Source organism: Petaurus breviceps, unplaced genomic scaffold, assembly GCF_028583685.1.
Source record: "Petaurus breviceps papuanus isolate PSGF00001 unplaced genomic scaffold, PetGlider_PUasm1.0 176, whole genome shotgun sequence".
NCBI classification, from domain to species: domain Eukaryota; kingdom Metazoa; phylum Chordata; class Mammalia; order Diprotodontia; family Petauridae; genus Petaurus; species Petaurus breviceps.
In genome coordinates, this window is record NW_027185771.1 from 22148264 (window position 1) to 22161835 (window position 13572).

Sequence of the window (13572 nt, forward strand, 5' to 3'; positions counted from 1 at the left end):
AAAAAGTCCTCTTGGAAAAGCTAAAAATTTGTCTTTCTCTTTATCTTTTTTTTTGCTCCTGATGACTTTCCTTTTTGTTTGCCACCATTTACCATATTTATATTATTTTTATCAAAACAATCAGTTTTGTATAAATCATCTTTCTTTTATGACCCTTACCAAATGAAAGCACATGTTTATTTTTAAAATTAAATTATTTATTTTTAATTTTTCTGCAATCACTTCCAGAAGTTTTTTAATTTTCCCCCTCCCCACCCCTTTTGCAAGATGTATTGCAAAATGATATAGGATCTACACATACATTTCAATTAAACACATTTTAACATTAGCCATGTTGAATAAACAAATTATAATGAATGGGAAAAGCCAAGAGAAAGAAAAACAAAAACGAAAATTGTTTGCTTCATTCTGTATTCCAACTCCATAGTTCTTTCTCTGGATATGACTGGGATTTTCCATCATGTGTTCTTTGGGATTGTTTTAGGTTGTTGCATTGCTGAGAAGAGCTAAGTCTATCAAAATCAGTCCTCATACACTGAGGCTGTTTTTCTGTACAATGTTCTCCTGGTTCTGTTCCCCTCACTCAACATGATAGCATATAAGCCTTTCCAGGTATCTCTGAAGTCTGCTTGTACATCATTTCTTGTAGCACAATAATATTCTATTACATTTATATACCACACATTGTTTATCCATTCCCCAATTGATGGGCATCCCTTCAATTTCCAGTTATTGGTCACCACAAAAAAAGCTGTAATGAATATTTTTGTACCTTTGTGTCATATTTCCCATTTTTATTATTTCTTTAGGATACAGCCCTAGAAGTGGTAATGATGGGTCAAAGGGTATGCACATTTTACTTTGGGCATAGTTCCAAATTGTTCTCCAGAATGGTTGGATCAAGTCACAGCTCCACCAAAAATGAATTAATTTTCCAACATTTCCACATCTTCTACAACATTTATAATTTTCCTGTTTTTTCATTTTAGCCAATCAGACTGGTGTGACGTAGAATCTAAGAGTTATTTTGATTTGCATTTCTCTGATCAACAGTCATTTAGAGCATTTTTCATAAGCATTTCTTCCTCTGACTATTAGACACAAAAAGAGATTTCCTGATGGATAGGAAATGGAGCTGAGAGATATCCTAAATGGACATTCATAGGATCTCATACTTAAATATCTGTATTTATATTCACTTGAACCTAAGGGCTAACTACATATACTTGAAAATTATATCACATGAATGATAGTTTGATATAGTTTGAGTTTGGTTGTGGGACACAATTTCATTTCATGAATGAAACCATGAACTTCAACATAGAATGGGAGCTGGACATGGAGCTGAAAGCTGCCTACCTGTGAATCCAAGTGATGGTTGGGTGAATTCAGTCAAGAGCTGGGAGCATGGAAGGGGAACTATGGAATTTGGGAGCAAGCCTCAAGCCATGATGAAAGAACCTTTCCTTTGGTACTTAGTGCTGACTGACAAGATCATGATTTCCTGTGATCTAGGGGTGGGAGAACTTTGTACTTTGTAGTACTTAAGGATGATTTAGTTAAGGATGATTGGAAACTAGTCTCTATTCTAGAAGAAAGAAGACTTTCTAACTGATGAGATTAAGACAATGTGTTCTTGGGCTGGGAGCACTTTGTACTTTGCATACTGAATGATATCTTTTATTTAAAACTATGTGGCCACTTTAATAGTAAGTTGTTATGCTAGAATGTTGAACTTTGGTTTATGTGAAGGTTTTGATTTAGTTTATTGCTGAATAGAAAGTACACAAAACTAGTGATCAGAACCTTAAAGCTATTCACAGCAGCAGTGCTCTGAAGAGCTGCTTGTGCTTGACTATACACATCCATAGAGAGAGAAGCACTAACATCTGGGTTTTCAATAGCTTCCCAGAGTCTCATTTGGCCAAAACACACAACTCTTCCCACGAGCGAACCCCAAAGCAAAACCTCACATAAGGCTACATATAGCCTTCTCTGGGGTAAGAAAATATCACAACCCTCCTTACCCACTTCCCAATCACAAAGTAACAAGGTATGTGCTTTCTTGAAAAACAAGCCTCCTGCCACAGGCTCCATGTGACCACATTCAGCCTGTTAGGGGGCAAAGAATATTTTCAAGTTAGGGAAGGTCTGAAAATTCACTTGAGTCTATCAAAGGGCAGGGAAGTTCTTCAAATTCACATTACCATTATATTCAGCCCCAAGATATTTCATGCCCATTACATAAGCAATATATCTGAATTAGCATTGTCTTTTAAGTACATTATCCCCACAAAATAAATACATCCAATTTGCAAGATACATAACATAACAACTCATTACTAGAGTGCCCACATAGTCTTAAACAAACACAAAGTACATAGCATTATAACCACTTCAATCCAAAACAAAAATGTCTAAATAAAGTTTTCTTCAGGGTGTGTCCTTTCCATCATGCTGTCCTTGCAGGCTCCCTCCTGGCACTGTCAGGTGCAGGCTCTAATGAGCCAAGTCCCAGTTTTAACACTGCTCCAGCCCCACTTCCCACTCCCAAGGGGCAACAAAGCAAACAGGGTAGGGTCTTTGGAGGTCCATGGTATTTCACTCCATTCCACCCACCCCATGGTACTTCCATCTTTCCCCTGGGTTCCAAAATGTGGGATGCAGCAAGAAAAACATTCAATGCTCCTGTCTTGCTGCACAGTCCTTATCTTGGCCTGGGGTTGGATTCTGAGCTGTATTTCTTCTCCTTCCACAGAAGGCAGACACTCCTGGCTTCTGCCACATTCCTGATGCAAGTAGTTCACTGTTCTTTTTCTCACCTCATCAAAGTTTGTATGCAGGTAGTCCTCTGCTCCTGTTCCATGGCTTCAAAGAATCACAGCTACCACAACTGGGAAACAAGCAATTATCACAGCCCCCATACTTTCCTTTTAGTTTGAAGATCCTTCTAACTTTACCATTTATGGCAGCAAGCACCCTATTATATGCAGGATGACTACTAGCACAATTTCTTTGATCTGCTTTTCTAAAGTAAAGTAACTCAAAAAAGGGGTTAACAATCTTGCTTTTATCAAACATTTTTCATTTGCCTAGTTCTGGGTGAAACTTCAGCACCTTGAACTTCAGAGAAAATAAAAAGTAAGTTACAAGCAGAGAAAAAATACAGGCAGAGAAACAGACCAACAGACAGGGTTTCCAGCCATCTGACCATTACATTCATTCCTAGTTAGGTACCAGAGAGAGAAGCACCAACATCTGAGTTTCAAAACTGGGGGCTCAGTGGCAGCCCAGAGACTCATTTGGCCAAATCACACAACTCTTCCCATGAGTGAGCCCCAAAGCAAAACCTTACATGAGGATATATGTATATATATATATATATATATATATATATATATATATATATATATATATATATAGCCTTCTCCATGGTAAGAGAACATCACAACCCTCATAACCACTGCCCAATCATAAAGTAAGAAGTTGTGGGCCTTCCTGAAAATCAAGCCCCCACCCGAGGCTCCATGTTACTATTAGGGGGCAGAGCACATTTTCAAATCAGGGAAGGTTCTCAAATTCACTCAAGCCTATCAAGGGAAGGGAAAATTTTCACATTACCATTACCATTACAACTTCTTTCTTGTTTATTTTTTGGTTAGAATTATCTAGTTCTGAGAGAGGAAATTTGATGTCTCAAACTAGTGTGGTTTTAGTATCTATTTCCTCCTGTAACTTTTTCAACTTCTCTAAGAATTTGATGAGATACTACTTGGTGCATATGTTTAATATTGATATGACTTCTTGTTTATGGTACCTTTCAGAAAGACAGTTTCCTTTCTTATCTCTTTTAATTAGATCTAGTTTTGTTTTTGCTTTTTCTGAGATCATGATGGCTACCCCTCCTTTCTTTTCCTCAGCTGAAGCATAATTGTTTCTTCTCCAAACTCTTACCTTTACCCTGTGTGTTTCTCTCTGCTTTAAATGTGTTTCTTACAAACAATCTATTTTAGGATTCTGGTTTTTAATCCATACTACCATTCACTTCAATTTTATATGTGACTTCATCCCATTCATATTTATAGTTATGATAACTATTTCCCTCAATGTTATTTTCCACATGTTTATCCCCCATATCTCTTACCCCCACTTTCACTCCTCACAAGTGTTTCACTTCTGATCATTACTTTTGCCAATATATTCTCCCTTTTATCAATCCCCTCCCCCTTCTATTATCCCTGTCCCTTTTAATTTATTTATACAGTTTGATAGATTACTACATCTAATTGACTGTATATGTTATTCCTGCTTTGACCTAATTTTGATGTGAGTAATGTTTAAACTTTTCCTGCTGCCACCATGCCCTTCCCTTCATTATAATAGCTCTCATGTGTTATAATTTATTTGTCATAATTTATCTTTCCATTCCTTCTTCCAGTGTGTTTTTATTTCTTCCCTATTTATTTTATTTTTTGGGTAGCATCGCATCAAAGTCACCTTAAATCCTCTCTCTCTCTCTCTCTCTCTCTCTCTCTCTCTCTCTCTCTCTCTCCCCTCTCTCTCTCTCTATGTATATATGTAGGTATATATACAAACATACATATATGCATATATGTGTGCATGCATGTGTAGATAGATATAGATATGTAGATCTATCTATATTCCTTCTAATTGATCTTATAGTAATAAAGTTGAGAAGATTATAAATATTATCTTGCTATATAAAGAGTTTAACCTTATTGATTTTTTAAAATGTTTTCTTTTTCTTGTTTTTTTTTGTTTTGTTGTTAGATTTATGTTTTCCTCGAGGTTTTTATTTGTAAGTCATTTTTTTATTCAATTCTGGTTTTTAAATTTAGTTCAATTTAATTTAATTTTACTTTTTGGAGGGTAATTGGGGTTAAGTGACTTGCCCAAGGTCACACAGCTAGTTTTTGTGTTAAGTGTCTGAGGCTGAATTTGAACTCAGGTCCGACTGACTCCAGGGCTGGTGCTCTATTCAGTGTGCCACCTAGCTGCTCCCAGTTTTTTTTTTTTAATTTTAGATTCTTGAAAGTCCTCTGTATCACTAAATATCATTTTCCCCCTGAAAGATTAAATACAATTTTACTGGGTAGTTGATTCTTGGTTATAATTCTAATTCCTTTGCCTTCCAGTGTATCATATTCTAAACCCTCCAGTTCTTTAATATACAAGCTGCCAAGTCCTGTGTAATTCTGACTCTAGCTTCATATCCTAATTGTTTCTTTGTGGCTGCTTGCAATACTTTTTCCTTGATCTGTCAGGTCTGGAATTTGGCTATGAAGTTCTTGGGAGTTTTCATTTTGTATCTCTTTCAGGTGGTGATCAATTCTTAAAAGATGTCAAGTGTTTTTTTTTTCTTTTTTTTTAATCATGGTTTTCAGGTAATCTAATAATCCTTATATTATCTCTCCTGGTCCTATTTTGTAGGTTAGACCTTTTTCCAATGAGAATTTTCACATTTTCTTCTGTTTTTAAAAGTTTTTTTTTCATTTTCTTTTATTATATTTTGTTATCTCATATAGTCAGTTTCCACTTGTTCAATTCTAATTTTTAAGGAATTATTTTCTTCAGGAAACTTCTGTACTTCTTTTTCCATTTGACCAATTCAATTTTTAAGGAGTTATCCCCTGCAAATTGTAGACCCCCATTGCTGACAAATTCCCATTCAATTGCCTCTTTTTTCATGATTCTCTTGCATTACTCTCATTTCTTTCCCCCATTTTTTCTTCCATTTCTCTGATTTGCTTTTCAAAATCCTTTCTAAACTCTTCCAGCAATATTTTTGGGCCTCATATCAAATTACATTTTTCTTTGAGTCTTCACATGTCATTTTGACACTATTTTCCCTTTCTAAATTTATGCCTTGATCCTCCCTATACCATAGTAACTTTCTATAAACAAACTCTGCTCATTTTTTTCCTGCTTCTGGGTGTGTGTGTGTGTGTGTGTGTGTGTGTGTGTGTGTGAGAGAGAGAGAGAGAGAGAGAGAGAGAGAGAGAGAGAGAGAGAGAGAGAGAGAGAGAGAGAGAGAGAGAGAGAGGAGAGACTTGGTCTTTTTGTATTAGGTTTGGGCCCTGGTCCTACATATTCCCAAACTTTCTGTGCTGGGTCTCTGGGTCTTCCTGCTGACTGTCACTAGGCTTCAGGGCTTAGCTGTTTGATTTCCCTGGAGGGAAACTTGCCTTCTGACTTCTACTGGAGGGTGAGGCCTTCCCTTTCTCATCCCCTTAGTGTGGAGTTTAGCTCCAAACTGACTTGTTGCTAGTTTGCTGTGGTAATAGAGTCTTTCTGGTAGTTGGCCCTGGAGTCCCAGGGTTGGGTCCCTGCTGATGGGTTGTTATGTAAACAGGGTCTCTCTGCTGGTAGGCCTCCAGTTTAGGGTATTCCTGTTGTCCAGTTCTTCACTACTTGTAAGTAGTCAAGACCTGGATGGTGGCTTGTGCTGGGAGTAGGGTTGCTTGGGTGGGGCCTTTTTGTGTTGCACCACCACTCACTCACCTAGGGAGCTCCTGGTTTGTGGGATGGTGAGGTCTGATGTAATGGCAAAGAAAATGTTAATTTGCTTCTTGTTTCAGCTATTCAAGTGCCTTTGATTTGTCAAGTCTTTGTTGGAAACTAACATTATCACATGGAGCCCACAGTGGGAGGAACTTATTAAGAGAGAATATAAAAGCACAAGCTAGAACCAAGCAGAACTGAGAGGGAGAACACTTGTTGTGTTGGCAATCTGTTCTGTTTATGTTGATTTGTGTTTGTGTTACTTTGTCAGACAGAAGTATTTTGTCTGTTCATTGTGTTACATTGTCAGACAGTAGCACTCTGCTGATTGTATTACTTTGTCAGATAGAAGCATTCTATCTGTTGAATTTATTGCTTTGTCAGACAGAAGCACCCTGTCTATTGACTTGTGTTGATGTCACAGGCAGAAAGTGAATTGAGATGATAGTGCTGGCAATGTGTGTAAATATTTTTTTAACTGTGCTAAGATTAATGTGTATAAATATTGCTGTGTCTCTGCTAAGCTTTATCTTACCAGAAACAGAAACTGTTAAGGGCTTGAAGTGGACTAGTTACCATGAGCTTCAAGCTGGAACAGGAGTTGGAATAGGAGCTGGAACAGGAGTTGGAATAGGAACTGGAATAGGAGCTGAGAGCTGCTTACCTGTAAATCTAGGTGACAGTTGGGTTAGTTCAGGCAAGAACAGGGGGCATGGAAGAGGAGCCATGGAGTTTGGAAGTCAGTCTCCAGTCCAGATAAAAGGATCTTCACTTGGGTACTTAGTGCTGGCTGAGAGATTAAGACAATGTGAACCTAGGGGTGAGAGACCTTTGTACTTTGTACCCCTTAAGAATGATTTCTCCTTAAGGATGATTGAGTTAAGTATGATTGTAAGCCAGTCTCCAATAAAGATGAAAGAAGATTTTCTGATTGATGTAAAGCCAAGCACCAGCAGCTTACCAGAGGCCTGCTGCTGTGAACAGCTTTCAAGGTACTGGTACTACAACATAGTAAACCCTCTATTTATTCAGCAGTAAATTGAAGCAAAACAGCATTCACAATATTATATCATAAAGATTTATAACTAAAGTAGCCACATAGTTTTCCACAAAGGTGGTTACATGGTTTTAAACAAAGTACAATCATTTAGTAATTCAATCATTCAATCATCCTTAAGGAGGATTGCCTACTTAACATACACAAAGAACAAAAGTCAAAGTCCTCCACCCTTGGAGTGCAATCAAGTTACAATTTCATCAGTCACTACTCAGTACCCTCTTAAGGGGTAGTGGAAAGTACAAAAGACATTCACCTCTGGGTCACAAGTAACTTAAAATTTCATCAGTCACTACTCAGTTCCCATAGAGTGGTCATTTTCATCTTGACTCAAGGAAGGATTTCAGCTTCCATGGTTCCTTTTCCATGGTCCCAGCTCCTGCCCAAATCACACCAACTGACACCTGAGTTCAAAGTCAGAGAGCTCCCAGTTCCTTGTCCAGCTCTCTATGCAGTTCCTGCTCCACATTGGCGATCACAGTGTACAGTCCACCTCAAGTCCTTCCCAGTTTCTGTTCCTGGGAAGATAAACCTTAACAGAACCACTACAATATCTATACACATCGAGCTTAGAAGAATTACAACAATATTCACACACATGGTTGGCACAGTAATCTCACTTCACTTTCTGCCTGAGAAAGCAACATAGATCCAAAATAGGCAAAATACTGACACCACAATAAGGCTTCTTCTGGGAGCTCCAGATAGCCCTCAGAAATATTTAGCAGCTCCAGCTGGTTCTAGGAAGCTCTCAGCAGGATTTCACAGAAGAAAAGTCTCAGCAGAATTTCCCAGAAGAAAAGTTTCAGTAGACAATCCATTCTCAAAATCAAAATCACTTTATTCAGCTTCCATGAGGCTTGTTCCAAGAAATTCTGTCTCAGTTCTCAATTCTTATTTCTCTTCTCAGTTCTTCTCAATTCTCACTTCAGTCTTCACTCTAGCCTCTCTCTCTCTCTCTCTCTCTCTCTCTCTCTCTCTCTCTCTCTCTCTCTCTCTCTCTCCCCTCCCCCACCCCCGGCAGTAGCTGTTCTGCCTCCACAATGCTTGCCCCAAGGATTTCTGATTCTCCCAGCTGGGGATTTTGCTTATATACAGTATTAGCTCCTCCCTGTTCAGCCACTTCCTGTTACATCAGCAACAGAGGTTCATACCTTCTGTTTCTTTAACAGATGCTTGATAAAATTAGCTTGACACTAAGTGATAAACTTATATTAGCTTGTCAATAAAAAGGCATCTTCAAATTTCATTACTATTACAATTTACAACATTAAGACAATGTGACCTAGGGCTGAGACACCTTTGTAATTTGGCATTTGCACCCCTTAAGGATGATTGCTCCTTAAAGATGATTGACTTAAGGATGATTGGAAGCCAGTCTCCAATGTAGATGAAAGAAGACTTTAGATGGTTACTTTATCTTAACTGATTGAGATTGTGACTTACTGAATGATATTTTTTTTTAAATTTAAGAATACAATGTTGTAATGGTAATAGAATCTGAAGATTTTCCCTGCCCCTTGGCCCCTTTATAGGCTTAAGTGTATCTGAGAACCTTCCCTGATTTGAAAATATATTCTGTCCCTAAATAGGCTGAATGTGGTCAGATGAAGCTTGTGGTGGGAGGCTTGTTTTTTCAGGAATGCCCATATCTTGTCACTTTGTGATTATGCAGTGGGTCAAGATAGTTTTGTCATTCTCTGACCCAGAAAAAAGCTATATATACTCCCATGTGAAGTTTTGCTTTGGGGCTCACTTTGGGAAAAGTTGTGTGATTTGGCCAAATGTGACTGTTGTAATGAGAGATTGCAAGATGAGACCATTAATCATTTTAAGTGATGTTTTAATAGTGGAACATTATGAATCTGGGGATTGCCAGGGCAAGTCAGGCAGCCCTGAGCATATACATCTTGGGGTTTATATACATAAAAGTCACAACATAGCTGTTACGAGGGGGAAACCGCAACTTAGTCAGTTGCTATGCAAGTGGGGAAAATACAGAAGCCAAAAGGTAGCAATCAGTTCATTGGCTAATGATTGTCACACAGCAGTCAGTTTGTTGCAGAACTGGAAAGTTCCCAAGTCTATTTTGAGATCTGAACAGAAGGCGGGGGGAGGGGGGAGGACTATGGGATTTCAAGTAGCAGGTTTGGGCAAGTTTACTTGGTAAGTTTGCTGCCTAGGTGGGACTTGTTGGGTTTAGGCAGGTTTTCTAGACAGCTCTCCTATGATGGGGAGAGATGGGGGGTGTTCACAAAATGGGGGGTTACTACAACTCTGGGCAGCCGTTGAGCCCCCCGGCTTTGAAAAGACAGATGTTGGTTATTCCCTCTCTGGTAACTAACTGGGTATGGATGTAATGGTCAGATAGATAGAATCCCTGTCTGTTGAATTGTTATTTTCTGTTCTAGCTTCTGTTTGTATTCTCTGGTGTACAGGGTGCAGACTTTTCTCCCTGAACTAGTTAAATGATATATGTTTGATTGATTAAAATAAGATTGTTAAACCATTTTGAGTTGCTTTCATTTAGAAAAGCAGATCTAGGAACCTGTGTTAGCAGCCATGCTGGGTATGCTAGAGTACTTTCTGCTACATGTGGCCACCTTAGTAATAAGTTGTATTATATTGTTGTGAATGTTGTGCTTTGGTTTCTGTGAATGTTTTGTTTTAGTTTACTGCTAAATAAATAGAGATTTCACTGTACTATGCAATCAGAACTTAAAGATATTCATAGCAGCAGTCCTCAGGAGAGGTGCTGGTGCTTGGCTTTATACCTGACTAGTGGATTGCTTCAGGCTTCGATCTTTGCTGCAGGCTCCTTGCTGTGAGACTGGTTACTTATACTGGTCTTGGACCTTGCTCTTCTCCCACCCCAGTGAGAAAGACCTTTCCTGCTAGCCAATTAACTGCTTCCCTGTTCCTAGATCAATTCTGAGGTAGTTATCTAGGTTTTTGGGAGGGGAATGAGGGAGGGGTTCAGAGGCATCCTTCCTTACTCTGCCATCTTGACACTGGAAGTCTTCTTTCCCACCTTTTGTTCACTAAAACTATTGTCCATACACACAAACACACACACACACACATGCACACACGCACCTACAGTGGACAGCTGTTAAAAAATAATGAGGTGAGGTGTGCCTTAATAAAACAGATCTGACATGTTTAAGTTCTAACTGAGAAACCTCAGACAAGATTGAAGGACCTAAGATGAATGTCAATAAGGACTTAATTCACTCAAAATGAATAGCTACACAGCTTTCCAGCATCAGCTGCCCTTTAGTGTGATTTAGAGACCATAGATGCCCATCACAAGATGATGAGCAGACAGATTCTAATTAAAAGCATTTCAAACTAACCATGACAAAGTAGGACAAGCTCCATTTATGCATGATAAAAGCAACCCCGGACACAGTATTAAATCACATAGAGTAAGAGTGAGTAGTCAAGTGCAGAAAGTTAAAGCAATTGATATAAGATTACATTAGTCTCTAATGATTCCATTCTAATCAAAGTCCTGATTAAAAAGAACATCATATTGGAGATCCATGTTGAGTTTTGCAATTTTACAACTAATGAGCCAGAAGCCTCTTATTGGTTCAACTATTCCCAGTTTGTTACCAGAATATCTAGAAGCTGCTAAGTAACCTCCTGGAATTGGTCAGGGGCTTGGAGTTTGCTAGAGTAGAACTTAGAGACAGGGTAGGGGAAAGCTATAGTATAACTTTGGTAAGGGGATGGTTGTAGTGTAACTTACAGTTGCAGCGTTTTCATAGCAAAAGGAACCAAACACTTACCAGACATTCCACTGGTAGCTACAACTCAGGATATCAGAAAAGAAGTATAATAAAATGATTACTTAGGCATATAGAAAATTCTGTTAAAGTCTGGTTATGCTTTGAATCATGTGACTTGAAGTGAGTCATTTGCCCTCTGTTCCACAATTTTCTTATTTGTATAACAAAGGGGTTGGTGTAGATGGTCTTGAATGACCTTTGTGTATCTATGTCTTCACAACTTCAAAGACATTAAAGACAGAAGGTATAAGTTTCGGTATCAGTTCTAAGTAATTTGATGATAATTATAAATAACAATAATAATTTAATTTGTTTAAAACTTTAAGTTTTTCAAAGCCCTTTATAAATATTTCATTTTATACTCAATAACCATGGGATAAAGGTGCTATTATTGTTCTTATTTTACAGATTTTGAAACTGAGATAATCAGAGGTTAAATAAATTTCCCAGAGGCCACAAACAATAAATCTTAGAATTTGTATTTGAGCTCAGGTCTTTCTCAACCCAAATCCAGTGCTCTGCATGAGTCACTTAACTACCTCTGTGAATCTACCTGAGGTTTATGTTGATTACTTATAAAATGGATATAATACATAGTCTATATCTTTGTTATTGCTGTTGTTGTGTGAGAGAATGCTATGTAAAGTCATAGTTGGATATAGATTTCATATTCAAATTTGTTTAGTTCAAAGGTATATAATATTAAAATGGTAATTGTATAAAGAAGCATTAGAGCCACAATGATGGAAAAAGGTGGAGACTCATTGATCTCTCCCCAGAATACCTCTGAACACCTTTAAATAATGCCATAAATCCATTCCTGCAACAAAAAACCCCAAAAAGGATGGGATGAAATAATTTTCCAGTCAAAGACCACTTTGAAGGTAAGCAGGAAAGGTTTGTCGCACTTGGTTGAGAGTGGAACACAGTCCAGCAGAGGCCAGAACACTCCTGGCCCAAGTAAAGAAGGAGCTGGCAGTGGGAGTCACTGAATTAGCAGTGGGAACAGCTACTTTCAGTGCTGTTAGCTCAGATAGTGAGTAGTTCAAAATATTGGTCAGAAGGAGATTACAGTAAGCTCTTATCTAGTACTGAGGCAGGATTCTGTTGATGTGGGATTCCAGGTTGCAGCCTTTGGTGGCAGTCCCAGGGTGAGAAGGAGCACTAGCACATCAGAGCTTGGGACTGCTGTGAAATGGGGACCATTGTCATAGTTCCAAGTCAGAAAAGAGTGCTTGTGGTCACTCACAGATCAGATTCCAGCCAGGAGTGTCATAAACACACCACTCCTTAGATTATACAATCTTGGAATAGCTGAAAACTTATAAGTCCCTAGAAGAATCTCTCAAAATAGCTGTACAAAACCCCTGAAGCTTGGTATAGTGAACCTTCCACCCTGGAAGCAGAGCCCTATTTTAACAAACAGTTAAAAGTCAAGAAATCGCTTGAGAAAAAGAGCAAACAGAGAAAAATTCTGACCACAGAAAGCTGCTATGGTGACAGGGAGGATCAAAACCCACTCAGAAGGAGAAAACAAAGTGAAAACTCCTACATTCAAAGCCTCCAACAAAAATATGAATTGGTCTCAGGCCATGGAAGAGCTCGAAGAGGATTTTGAAAATAAAGGAAGACAGATAGAGGATAAATTGAGAAGAGAAGTGAGACTGATGCAAGAAATTCATGAAATGTGAGTTAATAGCTTGGTAAAGGAGACAGAAAAAATATTGAACAAAATAACACCTTCAAAAACAGACTAAGACAATGGTAAAAGAGGTACTAAAACAATGAAGAGAAGAATGTCTTAAAACATAGGACTGATCAAATGGAAAAAGAAAAAATCCTGAAAAAAGTAGAATTGGCCAAATGAAAAAGGAGGTATAAAAGCTCACTGAAAAAAATGCTTTAAAATTTAAAATGGAACAAGTAGAAGCTAATGATATTATTTTTAAAAATCAATAAACAATAAAAAATGAAAAAATGTGAAATATCTCATTGGAAAAACAGCTTACCTGGAAAATAGATTCAGGAGAGAGAACTGAAAAATTATTAGTCAGGTGAGGCCAGGTAGCACAGCAAGTAAGAGTACTGGCCCCAGAGTCGGGATGACCTGAGATCGAATCTGGGCTCAGTCACTCAGCACCCACCCAGAAACACCTGGCCATGTAACCTTGAGCAAGTTACTTAACCCCAAATGCTTAA